We start from the raw sequence: 27,415 nt of genomic DNA on the forward strand, positions 1-27,415 counted from the left end.
ATCGCGGAATCTCTCTCCTCCTCCTTGAGTCCAGAAGCAGCTACACACTATCTTCATCTCCCCAGCATTGTCAGTTTGGACACCTTCGCACATGCGCACAGAGCACTCAATCTGACACCCCTCGCCGGGGCCAAAAAAACTTTGCAATGTATTCATCATCCTCATCGTCGCGCCGCCGCCGCCGCCGCCGCCTCGGCGCGGGATTGGGGGGCTCTCCTCGGCCTTCCCAGCCTNCCCGCAGGGCAGAGGGGCGGGCGGGGGGTCCGGGCCGGGGTCCCGGTGGGGACAGTGCGAATTCCTCATTCAAGGGTGTCTGGGATTCGAGAATGAGACGGGGGCAAAAGGAGGCGCCGACCCCGCGCTTCCTCGTTCGGGAGCCCCGCGGGCTGCAGCACCGGGGGCCGCCCCCGAGACCGCCGAGCAGGGCAGAGGCCGAGGCTTCGGTGCGGGTCTCNAGGCCGCTGGCGCCTCCGCCGGGACCTGCGTTCCGAGCCTCCCAGGAAAGAGGTGAACCGCAGCGGCGGAACAGCTAACACCGAGACCCCGGGGTCCTGGCGGAGGCCCTCCGGACGGCGAGGGGCGCGTGGCGGGTGCCCCCCCACCCCGAGGGAAAGCTCAACAGAGCAGGGCTCGGCGGGGGTAGAGGCGGCGACGCGCTGGGCCTCTGCGCCCCGCAACCCACAGCTGCCTTCTCGTCTGAATTCCAACGTCGACAGAGCGCCCGTGGCCTTGGCGGTAGCCCCCCCGCTTGCCACCCCAGACGGCCAAGGCGCTTCCTCGCTGATCGCAGCCTCTGCTGCTTCCGGCCACAGGTGAGTGTTGCCCGCCCTGGCGCAGGGAGCTCACCTGGCGGCCGGGTCCCACTACCTGCAGTCTGTCCCAGTGCCTGTCACCCCCGCCCCACAGTCTCTGTCCCCGTAGGCTGGGTGGAGAGCCACCAGGTCCAGAGGGTCCCCGGCCTGGCTGCCAGGCTCTGGGGGTCATGATGGGTGGTCCCCATGGGGGACTGGGGCCTGGCTGCAGACCCTAGCAGGCTGAGAGCCCACTCCGGCCCGGGGTAGGGGTCACATGGAAGGGGAGGAAGGCACCTGGAGCCCAGAGCTGGGAGCTATTCCACTTCGCCCAGCCAAGTCGGCTCCAGCCCGCGGACCTGCCCTGTCTGGGGCCACTGGCCAAAGAGAACAGAAGGTCACGCTCATACCTCCCCACCCCAGGACCCCCTCCTCCTCGGGAGCCTCCTAGCAAAGTCGAATTGTGAGGCCTGTGAAGCACTCCTACCTGCGGAGAAGGTCCTCCCCCACCTTCCCCCACCCCCAGCGCAGCTCAGGCTTCCTTTTCCCCTGCCCTGGAGGTGGCCAGCAGGCTGCAAGGTTAGGAAGGCCCCGTCTCTTCTTGGGGACACCCCAGCTCACTTTGGCCGTCTAGCTCACAAGGCAACTAAATCTTCTGGGCCATGACACTCTCTAGACTCTGGTACTGTACCTCCTCCAGGGTCTGGGGAAGGAGGGCATGAGCTGGCTCTTCCCTGCCCTCCTCCAGAGCCCTGGGCTGGGGGGGGGGCTGCGGCTCAGGGGGGCCCTGCCCGGGGAGAAGGAAGTAGGGGTCCGGAATGGCCAGGAGACAACCTGGCTGCTGGCTCCCGCAGGTGCAGAGTGATCGCCCCCATCCCCCCAGCGGCTCCAGGAGCCTGGGCAGACCGTCCTCAAGGCCAGGGCCCTGGCCTGGCCGGGCCCTGCCCCCGCGTGGCCAGATTTAGAACCAAGAACAGGTCAGGCGTCACAGATTCCTGCAGAGACAAGGGCGAAGAAGGGGGAATCAGACGCAAGTCCAGATCCTGGCCCTGCCCTGCAGACCCTTGGGGACATTTGGGAGCAGGTATGGGCCGGCGGGGGCCACTAGAAGAGGGGCGGTTTTCATTTTGTGGACAGCAGCCCGTTGGAGGGCAGTTTTCAAGCCAAGCCAAGCTTCAGGGACTCTTGTGGCCGACACTGGGCTAGGGGACCCGCATTGTAATCCGGGCTTCGGCCATGGGCCAAAGGGTCCAGTGGTCAGAGGCGGGTGAGGTGTGGGCTATGTGGGCACAGCCTTCACGCTGTTGAGTCTGGGAACTGGCTTTGCTGCCGGGGTCTGGGGTACTTGATAGAAGACTTTTGTGCCAACCTTTGCCACAGCCTGGAGTCTGGCTTTAGTCAGGAGCTCTGCCTACCACAGCCTTTCTAACAAGCCAGGAGGTGCGCTTGGAGACCTAGGATCAGATGAACTCCGTCAGGAAAGGGCCGGGCTGGGGGGGGTGAGCAAGTGGGTCCTCAATGGGCAGCAAGGAAGGGGGGTCCCCAACTCCAGGACGCCCCGAGAAGCCCAGAAGTGCCTCCTGTGTGCCCCCAGGGTTTACTCACTCCTGGACTAGAGGGTCCCTTTGCCGGGCTAGGACCCGTGTTTCGTGCCAACTCTTAAGGCCCCACCTCTGGTCTGGAGAGGTCTGCGTTGTGACGTGCAGGTGCCCGGAGGTGGGTGCCTAGCCTCCTAGCAGGCACCCAGCCCGCGAGCCCAGGCCCTCCCGCCCCAGGGAGCCCCCCTGCAGCTAGGGGCGCTGGGAGGCAGGACTGGCAGGCAGATGGGCTGGATTCTCACCCCTTCCCCCCTCCCTGTTTCTATCTGTGCTCCTGAAAGTTGGCCGGGGCGTTCAGGCCCTCAGCCTCGGGGCTCGACTGGACTTCGGGTCAGGCTTTGCTCATCTCCAGTTCCTGCTCAGAAAAATTCTGAGTAGCTTAAAAGAATAAAAGCGCCTCTCCCTCAGTTTACCTATGGGACTGCTGGCCCCGCCCCCCATCACAGGGACAGTGAATCAGACTGGGGTGGGAGGGCCCCTCCTCTGGGCACCTTCTCCTGCTCCACGTTGGGGGCGATGCCTCCCAGATTTGAGCAAACAAAGGCTTGGAGACCACTGGGGGTGCTGGGGGACAATCTGGTTTGCTCCCCGCCCAGCAGGGGACTCGGTGGAAACCAAATGCAGAGGCTTCCAGGGCCGGCCGAGAGCTAGCTGGAGTGTTTGGCCCAGAATGCGCGTGGTGTGAGGTGCCACAGACAACCTCCTCGGTGTCTGTCGTCCCCTAGCTGGGGCCACAGGAGCCTCCCAAGGCTCTGGGGTTAGTATTTCAGGCCCACTTTTGCCCTTCATCCCACCCCAAGGCCGGGGAAACCGCCTTCCACCCAGCAAACTCTAGGGGACAGAGGACACAGGCCCTGACTTCTGGCCCACCACGCGCTCCCGTGGGGCGCAAGGCTGCTCCCTGTGCGGTTCCCAGTGCAGGTTCCCCAGGGAGTGGGTGCTGCCGGTGCCTGGACGCTCCCAGCCAACCCGTCCCAGGAATGTGAACCATGTAACGATTTCCAACAAACCCCAGACGTTCGGAAACCTACTTCCTTCCAAGGCAGGACGACTTGGTCCCTCGCCGGCGGGCAGCTTCTGGGGTGGGTCCCCGGGAGATGTCTCTGCCTCTGCCGTAATCTGCATCCTAGAGCCCTGGCTGCGGGCAACTGTCTCTCAGGAGCACAGCCGCAGGCTCCTCTGCACTTGGGGTCTGCCACGTGCGCTTGCCGGACGTAATCCGGAATTTTTTTGTTTTGTTTTTAATGGAAGAGATTGAAGCTGTGGGCCTGAACCCCCCATGTGAGTTCCCTGGGACCGAGTTGGCTCCCAGTATTCCGGGCCCAACCCGGCTCTCCGGAGAGCGCAGGGAGCCCCCCAAATGCTGCTTCCTCCGCGGGGCGCGCGCCATGGACCCGNCGCGGAGCTTCGCGCAGCGGAGGCCGCACGGTGGCCCCGCAGATCGCTGCCCGCGTGGACGCGGCAGCCTCCTCTTGCTCGGCTGAGCTCGGGTAAGACCCGGGAGGCAACGAAAACAGCGAGTCGAGTCGCTCTCCAGGCCGAGTCGCGGGAACCTCTGGGTGGGAGCCCGCCCTCCACTTCCCCCGAAGCCCCAGAGGCGGGAACCTCGACTCAGCCTCCCGATAACTGAGCGGACTCCCCAGGTCGGTTGCGCCCCTGGGCCCGTCGGTTTGCAAGGCCCCTGGTCCCCGCCCCCACACCAGGGACCCTCTTGGTTTGGAAACCAAATTTCGCCTTTGCTCCTGGGGCTCCACACACTAGAGTCTTGGGAGAGCTGCGATGGGTTTCTTCTTCCCGCCTCAGTTTTCCCATTTGTGAAGTGGNGCGGAGGGAGCGTGCGCAGCCCACCCCTTCGAGCCTGTTTGCGCGGAGCCCGGAGGTGGTGCCCAGGACGAGCCCAGGGAGCCCTGGAGCGATTCGGGCCTTTTGTGTGACCAACCGGGCCCGGAACCGCCCTCTGCAGGGCGCGGTGGAGGCGGTGTGGGGGGCCAGCCCGGGTCTCCTCTCTGCCCCTGCCTGCGGTTTGGCTCCCCGCCTGCCCTCTCAGGGTCCTGGGGGCCAGGACGCAAGGAGGCTTAACACCGCAGACCCCAGCTCTGGGTACCACCGGGCACCCCAGGCCCCGCAGAGGGGGGTCCTGGGGCTGCCCTCGAGCGAAGACAGCTAGGGGCCCTAGTCCCTGCCGAGCTCCCGAGACGGAATGCGCCCCTCTCCCTCCTCCTCCCCTCGCTGCGGGCCGCCCGGGAGTTCCTGCGCCTGGGCGGGGCCCTGAGGGCGGGGCCCTGAGGGCGTGCGGGGGGGGGGGGGGCNGGGCGCGGCCTGAGCCCCTTCGTCCGGACCACCACTACCCTGCGCAGGACCGATGGGGCAGCTGGGAAGGGAAGCGGGGTGACCAGGGGGTGCTCCGTCCACCCGCCCCTGTGCTACTTCTAAACCAGTAATGTGGGGCAGGAGGCTGGTGGAGGGGAAACTTTCACCTCCCCTGCTGAGGGATCAGTAGGGAGTCCTCCCTCCCAGGATGGGGCCTCCTCCTGCGGCCCCAGGGGCTGGCACCCATGGCCAGCGCTCTGGAAGGGGGAGGGCCCGTGCCTGTCTTGGCTCTGGTGCCTGAGGTCGACTTTAACCCTGTCCACCCCCTCCACCCCGCCCCTGTGCCCCTCGCCCTGCCCGGTCCTTCCCTCCTGCCTTCTGGAGGAAGCTCCCATGAAGGAAGGGGGCCCAGGTGGCAGGAACACACCTGCACGTGGCCCCATGCCCCCTGCAGCTCATGCGAGCCCACACACCCCACTGAGGACCCCGTGCGTGCCAGGCCTGGGGCAGCTCCCCATTAGTGGGACAGACCCCTGGCCCCCCTGGAGAACAGCAGACTTCCAGGGTGAGGGTCAGCCATGTGCACACTGGGCCTCCCTGCTCCCCTCCCTGCCTGGGTCCTAGAGAGAGCAGGGTGGAGGCTGAAGACAGGAAGAGCTTTAGCTGCGTCAGACCCCACTCTCTCTGGGACCCTGAGTCTGTCCCCCAGCTTCCTGGGCACCCTGACTTCCTACTGTGTAATTTGGGGCCACCAAGTGGGGGGTATTGTGGAGACGGCTGCGTGCAGACCCCGGCTGACACTTCGGGCTGTCATCACTGTCATCAGCGGGGATGCCCTCACCCTCTGACCCTCTGTGTCCGGAACCCAGGTCTGTCTCTAGGGGCTCTGAGCTGCAGCCATGCAGAGCGGCTGCTCGGCTCACTGGACACAGAGGGCATCAGACCAGGCAAGGACGGGGCTCCCGGGAGCTTCGGGGCCCACAGAACCTTGCAGGTCTTAATGGGCTCCCAGAGTCAGGCCCCACCCTCCGACCTTGGCCTGCCCTGGTCTTCTCACAGGTACCGCTCTGCCCTCCACGAGGCCAAGGCTCTGGGACCAAGCTGCAGACACGGCGTTCGCTCCTCCGTCCGTCCATCCCTCCTTTCTCTGGCACATGGCCAGGGGCATCGGAAGGCGGGGTGCTGGTGGGACTTACCAGCTGCTGCCAGATGCGGGGGCTGTCTTCCTCGGCACACCTGCAGCTTCCCGGGCGTCTTGCGCCCTACGAAGCCCCAGGGCTAGTGCAAATTCTGGAGCTCACGCGGGGCTCCATGAGTGAAAGAATCAGTCACAAATGAACCAAGAGCACTGAGTGAGAAGAAAGTGGCTCTTAGATCTGATTTCAGTCCCGAGGCCAAAGGGAATGAGGGGCAACCTTACCAGACGTCACTCGTACTCGGTGCCCGGGGCCGAGTGCCCTGTCCGGCACCTGTCCCGCCCCGCAAAGGGCTGCCCCACATTGAGCAGCCAGTGTGGGTCCCACATGAGGGGGACACGGCAGTGACCAAGCACCCAGGTCCCAGCTGTGTCATTCATGACTTGGAAAAGGAAGCCAACCTGCTCAGGGGGGCCTCAGAGGGATGCTGGGGGCAGGGGGTGACGGCAGAGAGAGGGGAACTTGGTGGCCCCGTGGGACTCCCTGGCCTGCGGTGCTGGGGCTCCCTTGCCAGGCGGGGTGCTGGCCGTCGGCGTTGGGTGCTCATCACGGCGCCTGGGACCCTCACACCAATGCACCTTTTGGATGGGAGGCGCACACCGGGAGCCGGAGGGCGGGCTTCATCTGCCTGAGTGCCAAGCCCTGCTGCGGCTAGCGTGCGCCCCACAACCCAGGTCTCCAGGGCGCGGGCTGCAGAGGGGCTGCTGCAGAGGGGTCCCCACCTGGGACCCTTTCTCGGGTTCCTTGTGGTGCGGGGGGTGCGCCCCAGAGGGCGTGCTGGCTTGCCCGCGTGCTCCTGACAGTGGCCAAGGCGTTTATTCGTGGGTGTCCAGAAAGACCGAGCCGTCCGAGGTCCGTGTTTCCTCAGAGCCCAGTTCTCACTGGGGAGTCCGTGTCCCCCTTCCCTTCCCAACACCCACCCCCGGGGCAGCCACCCCAGGACCCTTCGGCGGCAGCCCCGGGGGCCACGCCCCACCCCGCAGCCGGTGGTTCTGGGGGCTCAGCGTGGGGCTGACACGTCCAGTGACTCAGGGTCAGTATCTGGGCCTCTGCTGAGATATTTCCAATCACAAAATGTGTCGTTTAAAAAATAGACGTGTCCGTGGAGTACTCGCTGAGCCCGGACCACGTGGGACCTGGTTGTTCTAATAAACATGAAGAAACCCGTTTTCACATTAGAGAAAGAACAGTTTCTAGCAGCAATGCGGTGCTTTTAACAGAGGCTAATTAATAAACAGCAGGTAATTGTTCGTGGCACGTTACGGCAGAGAGTAATTTTCATTTGAGAGGGGGGAAGGGCCAAACCCCCTCCCCACTCAGCCTTTCTGCGTAATAAGCACCTTGGCTTCACTTCTGCCTTTAATTTTTACAGCTGGAGCTGTTTATCATCTTCCAACTCTCACGAAAAAGGAAAAACTATCACTTAAACAGCCATTGAACACTCGGCATCGTATGTGGATTTCTTAACATAAATAAACCCTACAAACCGAGACCGTGTTCTCCGAGTGACGTCATTCATTGAAGGCTGGCTCCCCAGTCAGATGCGGGCACACTTGGCCTTCTCTCTGCTCGGCCGGGGACACCGGAAAGCTCTCTGCCCGGGTCAGCCCGGCACGGCCGGGTCCAGATGGCAAAAACGGTTCCAAATCCACAGGCCCCTTGAGAGCTTTGCTTTTGAACTCTTAAGTTCGGAGGCTGAAAGACTCCGAATGCTTCCTGCAGAAGCGAGTGCAGAGCTCAGCAGAAGGAGGAGGTCCTCGGGTCCTCCTGGAGCCCACAGTGATGCTGGCTGCAGAGTCAGCCCCTTGAAATGAATGAGGAACAGGAAAATCACCGTTAATGGGTCCACGCGATGTGGTCTGCCCATTCCGTGGAGGCGTCCTTGGCCACGAGAAGGAGCAGAGTACTAACACGCGCTACGACGTGTGTGAACTCAGAAACATTATTCTCCGTGAAGGAAGCTGGTCACAAGGTGTGTGTTGTTTGAGTCCACGCACAAGAAATGTCCAGGACAGGAAAATCCACAGACTGGGGGAGAAGAGAGTGGGGCGGCGGTGGCTGCTGATGGACATGGGTCTCCTGCTGGGTGAGGACAGTGCTCTAGAACGAGCTGGCCGTACTAAATGCTGCCGCGTCATTCGCTGTAAAACGGTAAATGTTATGATATGTGAACTCTATCTCAATACACCTATTATTTTAAAAAATCACCGCTGAGCATACATGGGTAAAACCTTCATGCTCACCTTGAAATCCTTATTAAATTTGGAACCGAGCACACAGCAGGCAGAGCGTGCCAGGGGTGTGTGCTCCCCGCGAAGGGACCGTGAGCACTGGCCCAGCACGTCGGTGAAGCACAAACCCACGGCCACTCTCCTCGGGGCTGTCTGGGCAGCCCCCTCCCCCAGCGCAGAGGGAACCCACTACCTGCGTTTTGTGTTAACCATCTCCGTGACTCAGTTTACAGCTTCGTTACAGATCCAGAGTCTAGCGGCCGAGTTCATTCGGACTGAAATGAGTGAGGAGCATTAAAATCACCATAAAAGGGCAGGTAGTCCCTCCACACCACGGATTCTCATTTGGCCCCTGAAAGGGGCACTGACAATTCTATCACACAATAAACCTTGCAGACATGATGCGCCAGTCGCAAAAGGCCACGTACCGTACGACTCTGTATAAAGTGTCCAGAGGGGTGCCTGGGGGGCTCAATCGGTTGAGCGTCTGACTCTCGATTTGGGCTCAGGCCACGATCTCACGGCTCGGGAGATCGAGCCCCGCATCGGGCTCTGCGCTGACAGCGCGGAGCCTGCTTGGGATTCGCCCTCTCCCTCTCCCTGCCCCTCCCCCGCCCCCCAAATCAACAAATAAGCACATTATGTGAAGTCTCCGGGACAGGCAAATCTGGAGAAACAGAAAGCAGGTTGCTGGTGCCTCGCTGCGGAAGGAAAGGCAGTGGTGTCTGGGGCGGGTGAAGGTCAAGGGATGAGGCCAGGAGGGGCANGGTTCAAGGTCTCTGCGCTATGCGGGGAATAACGAAGGAGCGAGGTGAGGAGAGAGCCTGGTGTCTGAGCAGAGACACGACGGTGTGAGAGGGGAACGCTGTGAGCGTCTGGGGAACAGCATTTGGGCAGAGGGAACAGCCAGTGCTGAGGCCCTGAGGCACAAGTGGTCAAAGNGCCCGTCAGCCAACCTTGAGAAAGGGGGGTTGTCCCGTATCCATCTGGGGGTCCCAGCGTCATCGCGAGGGCCCTTCAAAGTGGTGGAGGGAGGCCGACAGGCTCGACTGGCCTCGAATATGGAAGGGGGTCCTGAGCCAAGGCCTGCGGGTGGCCTTCTGAAGCTGGAAGAGCCAAGGAAATGTATTCCAGACCGTCCCCCAGGACCCCAGGCCCGCTGATACCTCGATTTTCCCCTGGGGCGGCCCGTTTCAGACCCCCGGCCGCAGCCCTGCAACATGAGAAAGGCGCTGTCTCGGGCCACTCACATCGTGGGGTTTTGTGCAGGAAATTCACACGGGCCAGGGCGGGAGGCGGGAACCTCACACGCGGTCAGGACAAAGCAAGGGACCGTCAGTGCAGCGGTGCTGGCGCATCTGGGCCCTTAGTCCCTCTGCGCCCACAGGGACTGCGCCCTCAACACCCGCCTGCGGCCACGGCCCCAGGGGCTGTCCCTGCCGTCCCCGGGGGGCATCCGCGGGGCTCTCGCTCCGCCGCGCCGCTTACTTTCTCACCTCCGTGGGCCACATCCTGTAGAAAGTCCTGATCAGCTGGGGGATGAGTTTTTAGGACGCGACTGTCTGAAGATGCCTTTGTCCCTCCTCCGCGCCAGGTGCAAGTTTGCCGGGCGTGGAATTCGGGCTTGGAGGCGCTTTTCACCCAGACTTGTAAGGGCGTTTTCCTCCCTCCAGGGTAGCTGTTGAAAGGCCAGGAGACTCTGTTCCCTTGCGCTTTGGGCACAGCTTCTTTTTCTTCCTGGGAATCTCATAGAACCTTCTCTCTGTCCCAAGTGTCCCCCCTGGTGGGGGTCACACCGCTGCTCTCGGGGGCGAGTCTGCTTTCCTCCACGGGGGCTCCTTCTTTCAAACCCGGAGCTTGTGTCCATCAGTTCTGGTGGCTTTTAGTCGGCTGAACGTCCGGCTGTTGATTCCGGCTCAGGTCATGATCCCGGGGTCGTGGGGTCAAGACCCACATTGGGCTCCATGCTGAGTGTGGAGCCTGTTTAACATTCTCTCCCCGTCTCTCTCTGCCCCTCTCCCCAGCTCATGCTCTCTCTCTCTGTCTCTCTCTGTCTCTCTCTCTTTAAAATATAAATGAAATAAAATAAAGTCAAATAAAATAAATCCTGTAAATGCTCACCTCCCCCCTCTGTCCAGGGCGCTCTCTCTCTCTCTCTCTCTCTCGTCCGTGAGCAGAGAGTCCGTGGGTCCATCTACACGTGGGTTTCACCACCCTCAGGGGTAGATGTCTTTTAAAGTCCCCTTTCTTGTGCGGTTGAAGTGGGCTTTGCAGATGGGACCCGATCAGTGTGTTTAATCTGCCATCTTGACCCGGAATCTTTTGTGGCCATTATTTCATTTCATTTTGTTCTTTTAGTTTTTGTGTGACTATTAGAAAGGCTGCGTCCACTTTACGTCCGGGTCTAATACCGTGCAGGCTCCAGATGCTCTGAGGTTTGCTGGGTCCTGACCTGTGAATTCCCTGGAGGCTCCCCGCCCACCCCAGCCATGTCTGCTGGGTCCATACACAGACTGTTGTGTAGACAGTGGACGTGATGGTGTAGACACACACATGTTGCCAATACGGATGTGATCCTGAAACACAGGGAGTGGAGGGACCTTCAGGAATATGAATTGAAATATGAACACGCTAATCTGAGTGACGAGATTTCAGGGTATTATAACTTTTTTCTGTGTTACGCATAATGTGTATTTCAATTTGTCTTCAATGACTATGTGTTAGTTGTGTAATTGTTACACTGCTTAAAATTAAGAACAAAATTCTATCTGTCCTTCAAGAGCTGGCTCAGATGTCTCCACGTCCCCACAGCTCCCCATCTCACTGGTGGCAATGTCTCCCCTCACTGCCCATGTGAGACGGGCACCGAAGTAAACTGTGTTTTTCAAATATCAACTTAATTTCTGAGTTTAAGTCTCCTTTCTCCCAGGGGATGGGAGGCTGGGAGCACGTCCTGAGCTCGTGACTCAGTTTCCCAACTTGTGATGGGGAAGGGGCACGTGGCCCTGGGCTCCAACCCCAGGGCAGCTGGGTGGGTAGGAGCGCGGGTCCGGAGTGAGCTGCCTGCTGAGGGGGACCCACCGCGGGCTCCCCGTGCACCGGACCTGGTCACACCCGCCTGGGGCCCTGGCCGCCCCACCTGCACACGTGGGAGCCGCACCCACCTCTGGGCTCCACACACAGGCAGGGCTGGAGCGAGCCGGGTGCAGAGCCCCGAGCCTGAGCACCGCCAGGGCGTTGAGCCCACTCCCCCTGCCCGGCAACGCCACCACCAGGCGCCCACAGAATTTTCCATCTTCCCAAACTGTACTTCTGTCCCCGTGAAATGCTAAATCCCAGCCCCCTCCCCAGCCCCTGGCGCCCACCCTGCCCCTTTCTGTCTCTGTGGAGAGCCTGAGGAGTGGGGCCACTCGGGATTTGTCCTTCTGTGTCTGGCTCACTGTCCTTGGGGACCGCCCCAGGGCAGCAGGCTGACCGCCATCCCCACGCGCCGACAGACCGCACTTTGCTCTCCATCCATTCTGGACGGACTTCCTTGTGCTCCCGCCGGGCCACGCTGTCCCCACGGCCCTTCCTGGAGGCGCAGCCCGTGGCTCCCCCGCACAGGGGGCCAGAGACTTCTCGGGGCCTCCTGGGAGGGCCTCTCGGGGGGACAGGCCATTGTTCTCATGCCGCCGCCTTCTCCCTCCTGACACTGACCTCTCTGAGCCCACGCGGTCAGATGCCCCCTCACCCAGTGGGCGGGGCCGGGGCCTCCTCACCCAGTGGGCGGGGCCGGGGCCTCCTCTTCCAATGGGCGGGGCCGGGGCCTCCTCACTCAGTGGGCGGGGCCGGGGCCTCCTCACTCAGTGGGCGGGGCCGGGGTCTCCTCTTCCAATGGGNGCCCTCTTCATCCAGTGGGCGGGGCCGGGGGGGCCTCCTCATCCAGTGGGCGGGGCCGGGACCCCCTCAGAAGACTCCATTCATCACCACATGGACCTTTTGCCTTGTATTTGAGATTTTACTCACTTTTCACTTGAGGCTCAACCCTGAGGGGCCCGGGGGCTCCAGTCGTCCCCGGTCCTTGCCTTCCCCTGTCCTGGACCCCAGGAGGACGCAGGTAGGGCAGAGCCCCATCCAATTGGGAGAACGGGAGGCCCTTTGCCGAAGGCTTGAAGGCAGAGACTGGCCTCCACCCACACCCTCAGGATTAAATCGGGTCTGTCCCTCCGAAGTCGGCTGGGCGGCAGCGCCCACGGGCTCCTGGCGTTTCCCCTCGGGGAGAGCCCTGGGCCTCGGGAAGCCAGCACCTGCCGCCCCCCTCAGCCCCGGGCCGGAGGGAGGGGGCCTCTCTGTGCCCTCTGCCGCCAGCCTCTTCCAGGCCGCCTCCGTCTCTCACCCGCTCTCTTCCCTCCTGGCCCGTCCCCAGACCATAGTCCATCCTCCCGGGCGGCCTGTGCGCTTCCTCTTATTCTCCCGGGTCTAGCAGAGTGTGGCACATGGGCGATGAGCAATGGTTGTGGATGGGGGGGGGGACGAGGGAGGAAGGTAAGTAGACGGGGGTGGATGGATGGGTGGATAGAGGAACCCCCAGCCCAATACGTCAAGGAAATGGAGTTTCATGATGAAAGTAGAAAGGCACTGGGGGACTGAGCTGTAGCAGAGGGGAGGGCGGAGTCTCCTCACGGTCACAGGGCACACGGGCCCCAGAGCCGGCCCAGGACCCCAGGGCCCTGCCCTCCCCACCCAGCTGCCCGCAGTGGTTACGTTTCACCTTGACAAACGGTCAAGATCCACGACTTGATCTTTTGTTGGCCCCAAGGAGGAGCCCTCGCGGGCCCAGGATCTGCGACTCCTCACCTCTGCTCACCTGCACCTGGAGGAAGCACAGTGCCCCTGTCTGTTCTATGGGCTGTGAGACCCCAGACTCAGGACCCAGGGAGGGAAGAATGACAAGGTGATGCCCCCCTCTCAGGGTGGCTGCTCAGAACAAATAAGGCGGGAAGTTTGGAGGGACCAGTGAACGGTGTTCATGTGACGACCAGTGAACGGTGTTCATGTGACGACCTCTTTCTGCTGAAATTACTCTCCAGGCCCCAGACACCTCTGAGCGGACCCTGTCTATCTCCGTCTCTCGTGTGCCCCCTGCAGCACGGCACATGCCCCTTCGACTCATTCCTACAAGTTCCTAAAACCCGCCTCCCACCATGACGGTGCTCAGACCCCTCCCTGCATAGGGTCTTACCGGACTCCTGTGCCAGGAGAATCTCCAATCCAGGGTGTTTCAAGGCAGGCAGGCAGCCCCAAGGGAGGTGCCCTGGAGCCCCGGATTCTTCCATCTGTCCACGTTTGTGCACACCCTCCCCCTGCCCCAACATACACACAGCCACATGGCTCACACAGCAGGGGTGGGGGGCACAGCCAGACCCCAGCTCTTCCGAGCTCCAGGCCGGTGTGGTCTCAGTCAGGTGGGTCCCTGAGGGTCTGGCTGAGCCTCTGACCTCACTCTTCAGAGGGAGTGGTGACAACCCAGGGTCCTTCCTGGACCCTCCCTGGGTTAGGGTCTTGGGACCACCCTGAGGGACAACCCATAGGCTATCATTCCAGTTGGTGTAGACAGGTTGGGTGTAGACAGGCACCATGGCATGGGCCAGAGCTGTCCTTGGCCGTGGCTCTGTGAGCACAGCACAGCCTCCTCCAGGGTCGTTGGCCCTGTAGAGGGGACTACGTGACCCATCGAGCTCCCCCTTGGGGCAGCTCCAGGGCTCCATAAACGAGGCACTGCAAGAGCAGCTGCCTCGAGCTCCAAGGTTTTTATGGGTTTGCCTTAAAGATTTTATTTCCAGAAAAAACCAAAAGCAATTAATCCAAATTACAGAGTAGTCATTTGCAATAATATTTGCTTTAAATATATGTATTTTTTAAAACCCCTAAGCTGTGAGCCTCCAGTGAGTTCGAGGTGAAGGACACCTTGAAATAATTACATTTTTTTGCTTGTTTTATGTTGTGAAAATGGCTCGGTCGATTTAGGGAAAAATTGTAAAATAGTCAGCTGACTCCCTTATGAAGGCAACATTATTTTTTTTCCTCCAGATTCTGCCAGAATAACCACATCGCGATCATTTACCCTCTTGCCTTGAAGGTGGATTTCTTCCAAAAGCGCCTCAAGCATTTGTCCGGCTGCCCCTCACCCCAGCCTTGGCCGGCAAGGGGAGCCACGGCCCTCCCAGCGACACGGCTGATGGGTGACATTTCCCAGCGTCCAGCCAGGAGGACAAGGGCCCAGCGTGGTGAGGGTCCGTGTGTCGACAGACCAGCCGACCACCCCACTTGGCTGGATGGGAGGGAGGGGACCCAGGTTCACCTGCCCCCTCCGTTTCAGTGATGATTAGGGACCTTGCCAACTGTGAGGGGCACAGCCCAGAGAGGCTGCCCAGCGAGGGCCCTGTGGCCGGCGAGCATGCATGGCGAGAGGCTTGGCTGCCTGGAAAATGGAAATTTGCTGGAAGATTCTATTGTGCCTAGTAGAGCATCAGAACACCCAGCCACGCTGGGTCAGGACCCCTGGTTTTGGTGCCAGCGCAGCCCCCGGGGGCCGGGGAGTCAGTCCGCAGGCAGAAGCCTTCCTCACTGTTCCCCAGATATTATCATCCATCGTCTCCTCCCCAGATCTGTGAGTTGTAGCTATGTCCTCCTTTGGCTTTCCTGTTCATTTCCATGACAGTGTCTTTTGAAGAAGAAACTTTTTAAATTTTAGCAATATACTACTTTTTAAACTTACAAGTACTGCCATTGTTTCTGTCCTAACAGTAGGTCATCAAGATTTTCTACCATCTTTTCTCTTAAAAAGTTTATGGTTTAATTCTTAAATTTGGATCTATTTTGAATCTGTTTGTTTTTGCGGTGGCTTTGAGTTTGTTTGTTTTTGTGGCATGAGGTAAGTGTTGAAGTTTTGGGGGTGTGTGTGTGTTGTGTGTGTGTGTGTGTGTGTGTGTTTTGCATATGAGCACCCAGTTTCTCCTGCATCATTTGTTGAAAAGTTGATGATTTCCCCCCTTGAATTGCCTTGGCAACCTTGTCAAAAATTAATTGACAAAATATGTATGGTCTATTTGTGGACTCTGTTCTGTTGATCTATTTATTCTTTCACCCATACCACACTGTCTTGGTTACTGTAGCTCTATAATAAGCCTTGAGATATAGTATGCCTTCCAACCTTTTTCTTCATTTTCAAAATTTGTTCGGCCATTGTAGGGCCTTTACGTTCCCACACAAAATTTAAGACTCACTTGTTGATTTCTCTAAGAAAGCATTCTGGGATTTTTTAAATTGCTATTGCATTGATTCTACAGATCAGTTACTGGAGGGGCACCTGGGTGGCTTAGTCAGTTAAGCATCTGACTTCAGCTCAGGTCATGATCCCACGGTCTCTAAGTTCAAGCCCCACATTGGGCTCTGGGCTGGCAGCTCAGAGCCTGGAGCTGCTTCGGATTCTGTGTCTCCCTCTCTCTCTGCCCCTCTCCCACTCACACTCTGTCTCTCTGTCTCTCTCTGTCTCTCTCTCTCTCAAAAATAAAGAAACATTTAAAATTAAAAAAAAAAAGAAATAGATCAATTACAGGAAAATTGTCATTTTAACAATATTGAACCTTCCAATCCATGAACATGGCATATCACCCCCATTTATTTAGATCTTTAATTTGTTTCAGCAATATTTGGTTATTTTCAGTTTATGAGCCTTACACAATTTTGGTTACATTGATTTCTAAGTATCATAATTTTTATTCTATTATAAATTTTAAAAATTCATTCAGCTGCCAGTTGTTCATTGCTAGCATGTAAAATCCAATGAATTTTTGTACACTGACCTTTTGTACATTGTGATCTTGCTACACTCACTTATGAGTCCTTACAGGTTTTTTTTTTTCCAGTTTCCTTTGAATTTTCTACATAGATAAATATATTATCTATATCTATTTATTCCCCAAGTGAACCCTGGTGGCTTGTGATTTTCAAGAAATTTATTTTTTTCATCTTAGTTTTCAAATGTATTAGCATAAAGCTGTTCACAGCATTTCCTTATTACCTTTTTATTGTCTATAGGCTTGGTAGTGATGTCTCCTCTTTCATTTCTGACTTTGATCATTTGTGTCTTCTATTCTTCCTAATCAATCTGGCTAGAGGTTTATCAATAAACTTTTTTAAGAACAGGTTTTGGTTTTATTGATTGTTCTCTGTTATTTTTCTTTTTTCTATTTCATTTATTTTTTCTTTGTTATTTCTATTTATTATTATTTTTCTTTTTTTATTTATTTCTGCTTACTTGGGTTTTGACTTTTCCTTCATTTTATAGTTCTTTCAGAAGGGAGCATAGATTTCTAATTTGAAATCTTTTATCTTTTCTAATGAAAGAATTTTTAAGGATTATTTTTAAATTCTAGCCAGCTTTCTTTTTTTTTTTAAGTTTACTTATTTATTTTTGAGAGAGACAGAGACAGCATGAGTGGGGGAGGGGCAGGGAGAGAGAGGGAGAGAGAGAATCCCAAGCAGGCTCTGTGCTCACGGCACAGAGGGACCCAAACCCATGAGACCACGAGACCATGACCTGGCGGAAACCAAGACTCAGACAGTTAACTGACGGAGCCGCCCAGGCACCCTTAACATAAGAATTTAACGTCACAAGTTTTCTTCTAAGCACTGCTAGGCTGCTTTCCACAAATTTCAAAATATTGTGTTTTTGTTTTTGTTCAGTTCAAAATAGTTTATATTTATCATCGTGTTGGTCTGTTGATCATAAATTCTCTTGGTTTTTATTTTGGATAAAAAATTATTTATTTTGCCTTCATTTTGAAACACGTTTTTGCTGAGGATAGTCTTCCTTCAGGACTTTAAAGAAGTCTCTCCGTTGTCCTCTGGTTTGCATAGTTTCTGATGAGATTTTCTTTTTTTTAATTTTTAGAGAGAGAAAAGCACAAGTGGGGAGAGGTCTAGAGATAGAGAGAGACAGAGAGAGAGAGAGAGATAATAATAAGCAGGCTTCATGCTCAGCATGGAACCCAATGTGGGGCTTAATCTCATGACCCTGGGATCATGACCTGAGCCAAAATCAGAAGTGGGACACTTAACTGACTGAGCCATCCAGGTGCCCTGGGAAGTTTATATACTTTTCTTTCACCATCTATACATAACATGTCTTTTATTTTCTGGCTACTTGTAAAACTCCCTTTACCACTTTAGCAATTTGATTATGATGTACTTTGGTATGGGTTTCTTCTTGGCTTTATTCTGTTTGGAGTTCAGTGAGATCCTGGATCTGTGAGTTTATAGCATTTTTAAATGGAATTTTTAATATCTTCAGCAACTATTTCTTCAGAAACTTCTCTGTGCTTCACTTCTTACCTGCATCTCAATGATAATGTCTGTTAGATGGTTTCCTGTTTCCCCTCTGGTCACGGTTGCTCTGTTCATTTTTTTCAGTCTTGTTTCCTTGTATATGTCGATTGCTCTCTTAAAAGATCCCACTGATCTTTAAAAACGTTGTTCTGCAGTGTCTATTCTATGATTGATCCTATTCTGTGCGTTTTCTCACCTCAGATAATGCATATTTTCCATCTCTAGTTCATTCTGGGTCTTTTCTGTATTTTGTTTCTCCTCCATCTTATTTATGTTTTCTTCTACCTTTAAACATTTTTTAAAGTTTATTTATTTTTAGAGAGAGAGAGAAGGGGAGGGGCAGAGAGAGAGGGAGAGAGGGGATCCCAGGCAGGCTCCACACTGGCAGGGCAAAGCCCGATGCGGGGCTGGAGCCCATGAACCATGAGATCATGTCCTGAGCCGAAGTCGGGCACTCAACCGACTGAGCCACCCAGGCACCTGTTGGGGTCTATTTCTAATTATTGGCTAATCTTTTGGTCATGGGACATATATTCTTGCCTTTTTTCATGCCTGGTAATTTAAAAATATTTGTTTTATAATTTCACTTTTTAAAAAGCTGCAGACTGGGTGTCATATGTAAGTGATGAGTCACCGAATTCTCCTGAAACCATTAACGCTACACTATATGTTAACTAGCTTGAATTTAATACTTTTTTTAAAAAGCCGCAGAGGAGCACACATTTTGCCCCACCCGCCCAAACGCCAGCGTCTTACGTCACCGAGCACAGTTACACGAGCCCAGAGACTCACTCTGACACCGTACGAGCCACTTATCACAGGTGTCATCTGAATCTCACCGATTGGGAACATCTGGGGGACTCTGCGTGCCTCTCTCTCTAGCTCCCCAAGAATTTTAGGCTCAGTTTAGGTTCCCCTCCCTGCACCACAGCCGGACACGGACACTCTCCTTGGACAGTGAGCAGGGCCGTCGCGGGCGGGAGTTGGGCTCCAAAGACACACTCCGAGAGCCACGTCACCTCCCTCTTGGCCGGGGCAGGCGCCCATCGGTGTGGTTGAGGAGCACCCAGAAGCTTCCGGTGCCTCTGATTCAGGATCACATGGCCTCACACTCTGTTATCAGAGACTTGCTCCTTTATACTTAAAAAAGAAGAAAGCATGGGGCGCCTGGGTGGCTTAGTCGGTTAAGCGTCTGACTTTCGCTTAGGTCATGATCTCGCAGTTCGTGGGTTCGAGCCCCGCGTCGGGCTCTGTGCTGACTGCCAGCTCAGAGCCTGGAGCTTGTTTCAGTCTGTGACTCCCTCTCTCTCTGACCCTCCCCTGCTCACGCTGTCTCTCTCTCTCTCTCTCCTAGAAATAAATAAAACATTAAAAAAAAATTAAAAAGAAGAAAGCAGTCGGAGCCTCACGACTGCTGCATTTCCCGAGGGGAAGGCAGGAAGCAAGTGTGGATGGGACACACCTGCTGTTTCCCCTGCTTCTCACGGGGTTTACCTGGTGCCGAGTACGCACCTGAGGCAGCGGCCACGCTCCACTTTGTCTCCTGCACACGCCTGGGGCGAGTGTCACCGTCCTCACCTTACTCCCAACACACACCTGACGCGGGCGCCACGATTCACACACCCTCCGCACACACCTGAGGCAGGTGCCGCCGCACCCATTCCCCAGGTGAAGAGCCCCCAGAAGTCCCTACAGACTCAGAGCTTCTATGTGAAGGCACCTGTCCGGCTTCCCCTCCAGGGAGAACCGCTCAGCCCTCAGACATCACATCAGCTCCTCCAGGGCTGGGAAGAGGGAGCAGAGTCTGGGGGGTGGCTGGTCCTGGATCTCAGAGCCCGCGCCAGGACTCACCTCCTCCAGGAAGCCTCCCGCCCATCGCTGCACCACTCTGGCCTCCGGGAGCAGCTCCCTCCAATCACTGCCCCCGGGACCCCCGGGTCTCTCCTTATGCCCAGCTGAGGTATGAGGCAAGGGTATTTAGGGAAGACTCTGAGGAAGAACGGGCGTCTTTCTGGGAAAATACAAAGTGCCAAGCCCGGTCCAAGAAGAAATGAAAAACTTAAATAGATTTAAAATGGGAATCACAGTTTTCATTTTTCTCGGGAGAAGAGCCTTATGCCAAAACAGTTTACAGCCTCTTCCAGGGACGGATCATCTGTATCTTAAACACATTTTTCTAGAAAATAATAATAGAGGTAAAACAATAGGCTTCATTTTAAGACACTGGTGTCTTTCTTGTTCCAGACCTGGGGAAGGCAACACGAGGTCAATTCTCCTTATGAACACAGGTAGGAAAACCTCAAATGAAATCTTAGTGAACAGGGTCCACAGTTTTAAAATACAAATTCACGAGGTGCCTGGGGGGCGATTGAGCATCGGACTCTTGGCTTCTGCTCAGGTCATGATCTCGCAGGTTCATGGGTTTGACCCCGAGTTGACAATGCAGAGCCCGCTCGGGGTCTCTCTCTCTCCGCACCTCTCCCCCACTCACGCTGTCTCTGTCTCCCTCTAAAATAATAATCAAAAAAGCGCACACTCACCAGAACGGCTAAAGCTGAAGAGACAGTAACTTTAAATGTTGACAAGAACGGGGAGCGGCTGGAGCAGGGTCGGCAGGCGCATGGGGTGAAGATCTGGCGGCTGCTTATAAATCTAAACGCGCAGGTGCCCCATGACTTAGCAGCCCCACCTCAAGGTGTTGACCCAGGAGAAATGAAAACGTGTGTCCACGGAATGACTTGTGCAAGAATATTCATAGCAATTTTATTCGTAGCATCCAAGAGATGGAGACGTCCCACGAGTCCGTCAGCGGGAGGAAGGATTATCAAGGTGAATGGAACAGCACTCAGTCATAACACCAGACAGACCGACTGCCGGTCCACCCAACGCCACAGCGAATCTCAAAACCCGACGTCCATCTGGAAGAAGCCAGACACAAAGGGCGCACACGGTGTCATTCGGCTTACGTGAGGTTCTAGCTCAAAGCTAATTCACGGTGGGAAAAAATCAGAGTGATGTTGGCCCCTCGGCAGGTGGGGGCAGGTGGGGGCCAGGGAGGAAGCTTTCCGGGGTGATTGTCCTGCATCTCCGTTGGGGCTTGGGTCACACAGGTGTGTGCGTTTGGCACAGGCGTTGTATGTACATTTTATCTCAAAAGGGACAGAAAAGGACCAGGCAGAAACACGGAACTCTAGTGAATGTCTGCGCTGGGGTATTCAGGGGAAGGTGAGCTAAGAATCACAAGTTACCTTGACGTGCCTCCGAAAGAAATAAAACGTGCAAGCGCAGTGATTATAGCCAACACCATATCACACACTTCACCGCTGCTAAGAGACTGAGTATTAATTGTCGTCACCCTGAAAAACAAACGGTAATTATGTGAGGTAATGCAGATACTAGCTAATCATACTGCAATCTATAAATGCATTGAATGATCCGTGTCGTACACTGGTTCCATACAGATCAGTAAAAATAAATTACCTTTAACAAATTAAAAAATTTTTAAAAAAAGATGAGCCGGTGGATGGATACAGGGACAGATGCGTGGGCAGAGAAGTGATACAGTATGTTTAGTAAAGTATGGATGAAAATGGTGTCAAATGTTAGTAAATTTTATCAGTAATAGAGTAGTCTAAACGGTCATCTAAATATAGGCGTTCACAGTAAAATTCAACTGCTCCATATGTTTGAAAATTTTCATAATAAAATGTTGGAAAGGATACGATGTGAGCAAATAGGTTTATCCCAGGGATGCGGACATGGTTTCAGTTCAGAAAATGACCAGCAACATCAACAAACTAAGGAAAAGCTAACGGGTGCAGAGTAAGTGCTTGATAAAGGTTATCACTTACTGTCTTTCTAAAGACTCTGAAAACCAGAGCACAAGGAGCTTCCTCAACCTGACAGAGCCGGTCTTCACCCCACCGCCAGCAGGTTGCCCGTGCGACGGGGCTCGGAGCATTCTCCTCGTGGTCACGGACACCCGTCTTCCCCACCGGGCGGCAGCGCTGCACGGTCCTGCCTCCTCGAGCAGATGCACACAGGAAACAAGGCATCGAAAGGAGAGAATGACCCTATCGTCTTTGGTAAGAATGAAAATACAAAATCCTAAATGACTACGTCAAAATCCTAAATGACTAACAGACAAACAAGAGCCACGGTGAGAAAATAATGAGAGTCTGGTGAGATTCTAGGTTAAAAAGAGACCAACTTGGGGCGCCCGGGGGGCTCAGTCAGTAGGCGTCCGACTTTGGCTCAGGTCGTGATCTCACAGTTCGTGGGTTCGAGCCCCGCGTCGGACTCTGTGCTGACAGCTCAGGGCCTGGAGCTGCTTCTTCTGTGTCTCCCTCTCTCTCTGCCCCTCCCCCACTTGTGCTCCATCTCTGTCTCTCTCTCAAAAATAAATATTAAAAGAAAAATTTTTTAAGTTAAAAAAATTTTTTTAATTAAAAAAATATGAACAGGCATAAAATGCATCAAACAGATAATGGCTCCGGTTGGGAGGGCACCGCAGGGACGTTAACGGACACGCGCTCAGACCAGAATGACGCACAGTGGCCGAGGCTCTTGGGAGGGCAACCTCACCGCCCACTCACGGAGGCTTTCTGACTCGACAGTATCAGAAATGCCATTGAGGGGCGCCTGGGTGGCTTGTCGGTTGAGCCTCCGACTTCGGCTCAGGTCATGATCTCACGGTTCCTGGGTTCGAGCCTCACGTCGGGCTCTGTGCTGACAGCTCAGAGCCTGGAGCTGCTTCAGATTCTGTGTCTCCCTCTCTCTGTGACCTTCCCCGCTCTCTCTCTCTCTCTGAGAAATAAATAAAGTGTAAAAAAAAAGTCTTAAAAAAAAGAAGAAACGCCATTGAAAGGGAAAAGACTTTCCCCCCCTGGCACCCCGCAAATTTGCAGAGACGTGGAGGAGGGCCCCGTGTGGGGGAGTGTGTGGGGACAGGAGCCCGACCTCTGGGGGGCATGTCCAGGGTTCAGGCGCCCGCGGTAGGACCGCAGGGAGTGTCGTCCGGGACTGTTGCCCCTGCAGACCGCTGCCTCCGGGGACTTCCTCCGGGCAGGGGCACCGTGGCCCCCCTGGGGAGCGGAGGGGACAGGGCGGGACCGCCCACTGCGAAAACCGCACAGCCACAAAGGCAGAGGCCCTGTGTCATGTGGCGATGTGGACGGAGCTTTAAAAACACGCTGTCGAGTGGGAAATACACAAGCTATGAGGAGCCAGCAGCACCGGCACAGGGCAAATTACACACATGCGCGCATGCACACACACGTACCCACACAACACGCGTACACACAGCGAGTCCAGACACCTAAAGGCAGCCGCTACCCCAGCCCCCAAGCCAAGGGGACTGGAGGGTGCCTAGGGCTGCGGCCCCACAGCTGCTGGGGCAAGGATGCTCCCGGGGTCCCAGGGATGAGCAGCAGGTGCGGGGCCAAAAGGACCATCTGGCCGCAGGTGCGTGGCCCCAGGTGCGTGACCCCAGGTGCGTGGCCCCAGGTGCGCGACCCCAGGTGCGTGGCCCCAGGTGCGTGGCCCCAGGTGCGTGACCCCAGGTGTGTGGCCCCAGGTGCGTGGCTGCAGGTGCGTGGCCCCAGGTGCGCGACCCCAGGTGTGCGACCCCAGGTGTGTGACCCCAGGTGCCAGCTGGGGTCACAGGCTTTCTCTAAGGCCTCCTGTCACTACTCCAGCTCCGAGTCCCCTGGGGGTGTGTGTGTGAGCAGAGCACCTGGGTTTTGGGGGTCAGCTGCAGTGTCTAGCCTGCCGCAGGCTTCAGGCGTGGGGACAGGTGAGGGGTGGGATATTTGGGCCACATGACCCCCCTGCTCCCCGCTAACGGCGTAAACTCCAGCTCAAACCAGCGCTCCAGCGGGCTGTCCTGAGGGTGGGCAGGGAGCACGCCCTTCACAGTTCCGGGAGGTCAGCTCCCGCTTCATCCCCACTGCCTGACGCTTTCATCCGGCTCTCGGCTGTTTTCCTGCACTTTCTAGGCTTCTCACATTCTGTTTGACGTGGGGAAACTGAGTCACAGAGCAGCCAGATAACGTTCCCACAGTCCTAGAGCTGGTTCAATTTTGCACCAAGGCTGACTGGCTGCCCCAGACCCACAGCCACCTGGGGCAGGTGAAGCAAGTGGGGTCGTCGGAGGAAATCGAGGGCAAGTGTTCCTGGGGTGCGGCCTGATGGACACGCACCTGTGGTCAGGCCCGGCCAACACCGGGTGGACTGTGGGGACCAGCAGCATCTCTGGGCCGCTCCTGCGTTCCCAGCCTCAGGACCTTTGCACCTGAGCTTCACCCTCTCCTCCTTGTTACTCCCTGCTTTTCCCTCCTATCTCAGCTCAGGCATCACTGCCTCTGGGAAGCCTTATCTGATTGCTTGGAGGGGAATTAAAGCACAATCTTCTAAAAGTGTTAAAATTGTGGCTTTGAAATATTTGATAAACACACATCAATTTTACTTAGTTCAGTGATTGACGAGGGGGTCAAGAAGGTGTAAAAACGGCCTGAAGGACAGTGGGAGCGCTGGCATCCGCAGGCGGCGGGCCGAGGCCGCAGGCGCCTCAGGCAGGGCATGGCGGGGGCACCCCTGTGCACGCCTGTTCGTTCCCGCGGTGCTCGGGGCCTCGGGAGGCACGGACCCCAGAGTCGGGATGGGCCAGGACGGCAGTGCCAGCCCAGCCCCAGATGGACGCCGGCTTCCGCTTCCGGGTCCCCCCGGGGGTCAGCCGGCACACCTCGGCCACAGCGCCATCGCCCGTCCTTCCGGAGGCCTTGGGGGGGGCACCGAGGGCGGGGCCTCGTGCTCAGGCGGGGGCAGCGCGGTGGCACCCACACAGCAGGCCGTGTCCCGCTCAACGGCAGCCTGCGCGGGTGTGGGGTGAGAGGCGTGGGCGACCGCAGGAGGTGGGTGAGGTCAGCCCACGTCTGTGGCCCCGGGGTCCGGGCTCAGGGGGGTTCTGAGCCGCGCAGGTGGCCCCAGGGTCTGGGCTCCTGACCTGGCGCCCCAGTGAGGGAAGGAGGGGGTGATGGTCCCGAAAAGGTTCCGTGCGGAGCTGCATCGGGCGGGATGGGGGCCCCAGAGAGGAGCCCCGGGTTCAGGCACCCCGGGAGCTAGGGCCCCTGCAGGAGGGCCTCCCCGGGCCCCACCCCCTCGGTGAGATGCCCACGCCAGGCCCCGGGGTCTGGGTGCGTCACAGACCCACAGGCGTGTGTCAGCCAGGCAGCTTTGCCGGGGCCTCTGTGGCTGCGGAGGGGACTCAGGTGCAGCGCCAGCTCTGGACACGGTGGGGCCGCTGGTTTCCCGCAGCGGCGAGAGGGCCGGAGCGCAAGGCACCGAGGGGAGCCCGGTCAGGATGCGGGCTGGGGTCTCCCCTCTCTGCCACAGGCTGGGGCCCCCGTGCTCGTCCCCCCACGCTCGGGATTGGGCCTGCTGAGACCCAGGCTGGGGCGCTGGTCACCGTGGCCTTCCACAGACAGGGCACCCCACCCACGGCTGTCATGTCCCCCGGGAGCCTGTAGCATGATCAGGCTCCCGCTGACGGCAGGCGCCCCCCAGGCTGCCCGAGCTAGCGCCACCCTGGAGCCCGACATCTTTGTGACGGCCCCTCTGAGACAGGGCGTGGCCCAGCCCGCCACGGCCGCCACGGCCCCACGACGCCGGCCCGGCGCTCTGCTCTCGCCCGCGTGGTTTCCGTGGCCCCTCTGCTCCCCTCCCGAGAGTCACCAGAGTCCCAGAGCACACTCTGCGTGGGGGGACACACGTCCACCTCTCACAGCTCACCACCGGGCAGATGACCCCCCTTCTCCGATGGCTCCCCCTCCTCCCAGCACCCCGTGCCCGGAGGGGGCGGCCAGCCTGGAGGAGACGGGGTCTTCACGCGCGCCCTCGCCTTGTCCTGGAAGGAAGCCCGGTCCTCCGGCCAAGGGTTCGGAGCAGGACGTTTCGCTCCTTGTCCTCAGAACAGAGAGAAACGTGTCAACTACCGGCGGTTGTGTGACCGCGGGAAGGGCAGCTCTGGCTTCCTGTGAGCTCACGGGAGACGGCGGCGTCACCGCACGCTCCAGCCGCACGCCAGTGCCAGGGGGAGGGGCGGCCGGGCGGCAGGGAGAGGGCGCGGCGCGGATCGGCCTCGATAGCGACTTCCCTGCGTCTGTCCGCGGTGCCCGCCCTGGGCGTCCCCGGCGAGAGGAACACATACACTTACAAACGGTGTCTGTGCATCTCTGTCACGTGTGCGTGTGGACACGCGTGTGCACCTCTGCGTGTGCACGCGTCCCCACAACCTACAACGCACACCTACCCACCTCCGAGGGTCCCCAAGCCGCGGGAGGCTGACGCCCGCAGGGCCAGGAGCCTGCTGGGTGCTCACAGCGGGGCCACTGACGATGCGTCAGCCCACGGGCCACTCAACTCCTGCTCCTCAGGGTCACAGTAACTCACGTTACCAGGACCGGACTTGACATTAGAGTGATTTTCCCCCTGAGGCCTGGGCTTCGCTGTGGTTTTGTTGCAGAAATCTTGAGTTTGTACTTGGGCTCCGGAAGCCTGGCTCCTGTGTTTTACTCACCGGGTCTCAGAAATGCGAGCTGTTTTCGAGCTCCCTGCAGGCCGCCCTGCCTCCGCGAGCTCGGGGAGGAAAGGGCTTGGGGAGCCTGATGCGTGGCCGTCGCTTCTGCCCGGGGTCCACGCTCTCAGGCTCCTCTGTGGCCGAGCGTCACTCTGCACTTTACAGTCGGACCCAGACGCCCCTGGGACACGCAGATCTGTGTGCCAATGCGCGGAATTCAGCCGGTGTGGACGACAGGGCCAGATGTCCGATGCCCGGCAGAGGCGCGGCCCCGAGGCGCCTCGTGAAACTGACCCTTCAGTGCGAGGCGTGTGGCGGCCGCGGGCTTGGCGGCGTGAGCTGGGACCCCTAGCCGGCCAGCACCAGTTTCCGCCTGCAAGCCCAGCGTGTCGGAGCCCCAGCCGGCTCTGCACAGCTCATCCCGCAGGGCTCCCCAAGCTCAAGCCCCCGCACCCCTGCACTGTGGGAAGTGCCTGACGGTGAGGGCCATTCTGAGTAGAGAACATATTGCAGTAAATGTCCTAAACACTTTCCCTCGTGATCTGTATGGGTCGGCAATAAGGTGTGCATGTGTATATGTGTGTGTGCATGTGTGTATGTGTGTGCATGTGTGTATGTGTGTATGCATGTGTGTATATGTGTGTGCATGTATGTGCGCGTGTATGTGTGCATGTGTGTGTGTGTGTGCATGTGTGCACACTCACATGTACAGAGAGACAGGGACCCAGAGAACTGAAGCAGCTTGAGCCCGAAGGTTGTCTGCTGACGGAGCTCCTTCCTTCTTGGCTGGAACTCCATCTTTGTTCTGTCCGTGCCTTCAACTGATCAGACGAGGCCCACCACAGTGTGTAGGGTGGTGTGCTCTACTCAAAGTCGGCTGACCTAAACATTCATCTCATGTAGAGACATCTTCACAGCCACGTCTAGACCAGTGTTGACCCAACGTGTGGCACTGTGGCCTGGTCAAGCTGACCCACGAGGCTGGCCTTTGCTCACCCCTTGCAGGCTTGGCCCTGCCCTGGACCCCACGGGAGGGCTAGGTGTCCCGAGCTCGGGCTGTGGCTAAGCTCATGTAAGCGAATGGATCACTGGCGGGTTGGCTTGGGTGCGCATAAAGCTGTTCACGTTTCAAACGATGCTGACACCACGACGGTGAGGTCGGCGCGGAGAGGAAGGGGGGGCGGGAACGGGGAAGCGGGGTTCGGGGGCACATTTCTGCGCTCTGAGCACAGCCTATGGGCAGGGAAGCCCCACAGCCTGCCCTGGAGGGCACGGGGGTGTCCCCAGCAGGGAGAGGAGGGGAGGAGCCTGGTGCTGCCTGAGGCCACCTTCTCCGTGCGCC

At 57.4% G+C, this 27,415-nt stretch overlaps 2 long non-coding RNA genes across 3 annotated transcripts; both read left to right on the top strand.

Moving 5' to 3' along the window:
• Positions 1-469: 469 nt before the first annotated feature.
• On the top strand, positions 470-1,993 carry LOC144231349 (uncharacterized). The gene is made up of 3 exons (XR_013335062.1): positions 470-812; positions 1,215-1,289; positions 1,646-1,993. It is a non-coding gene; the product is annotated as an uncharacterized LOC144231349 (long non-coding RNA).
• Positions 1,994-3,795: 1,802 nt separating this feature from the next.
• Positions 3,796-8,102, top strand: LOC144231350 (uncharacterized). Of its 2 annotated transcripts, XR_013335064.1 has the most exons (4): positions 3,796-3,879; positions 5,759-5,849; positions 6,990-7,136; positions 7,268-8,102. It is a non-coding gene; the product is annotated as an uncharacterized LOC144231350 (long non-coding RNA). The 2 variants fall into 2 exon arrangements; XR_013335063.1 differs by lacking the exons at positions 3,796-3,879; positions 5,759-5,849 and having other exon boundaries at positions 5,858-7,136.
• The last annotated feature ends 19,313 nt before the right edge of the window (positions 8,103-27,415 follow it).

The sequence above is a fragment of the Crocuta crocuta genome, unplaced genomic scaffold, assembly GCF_008692635.1.
Source record: "Crocuta crocuta isolate KB4526 unplaced genomic scaffold, BGI_CrCroc_1.0 scaffold13, whole genome shotgun sequence".
NCBI lineage: Eukaryota > Metazoa > Chordata > Mammalia > Carnivora > Hyaenidae > Crocuta > Crocuta crocuta.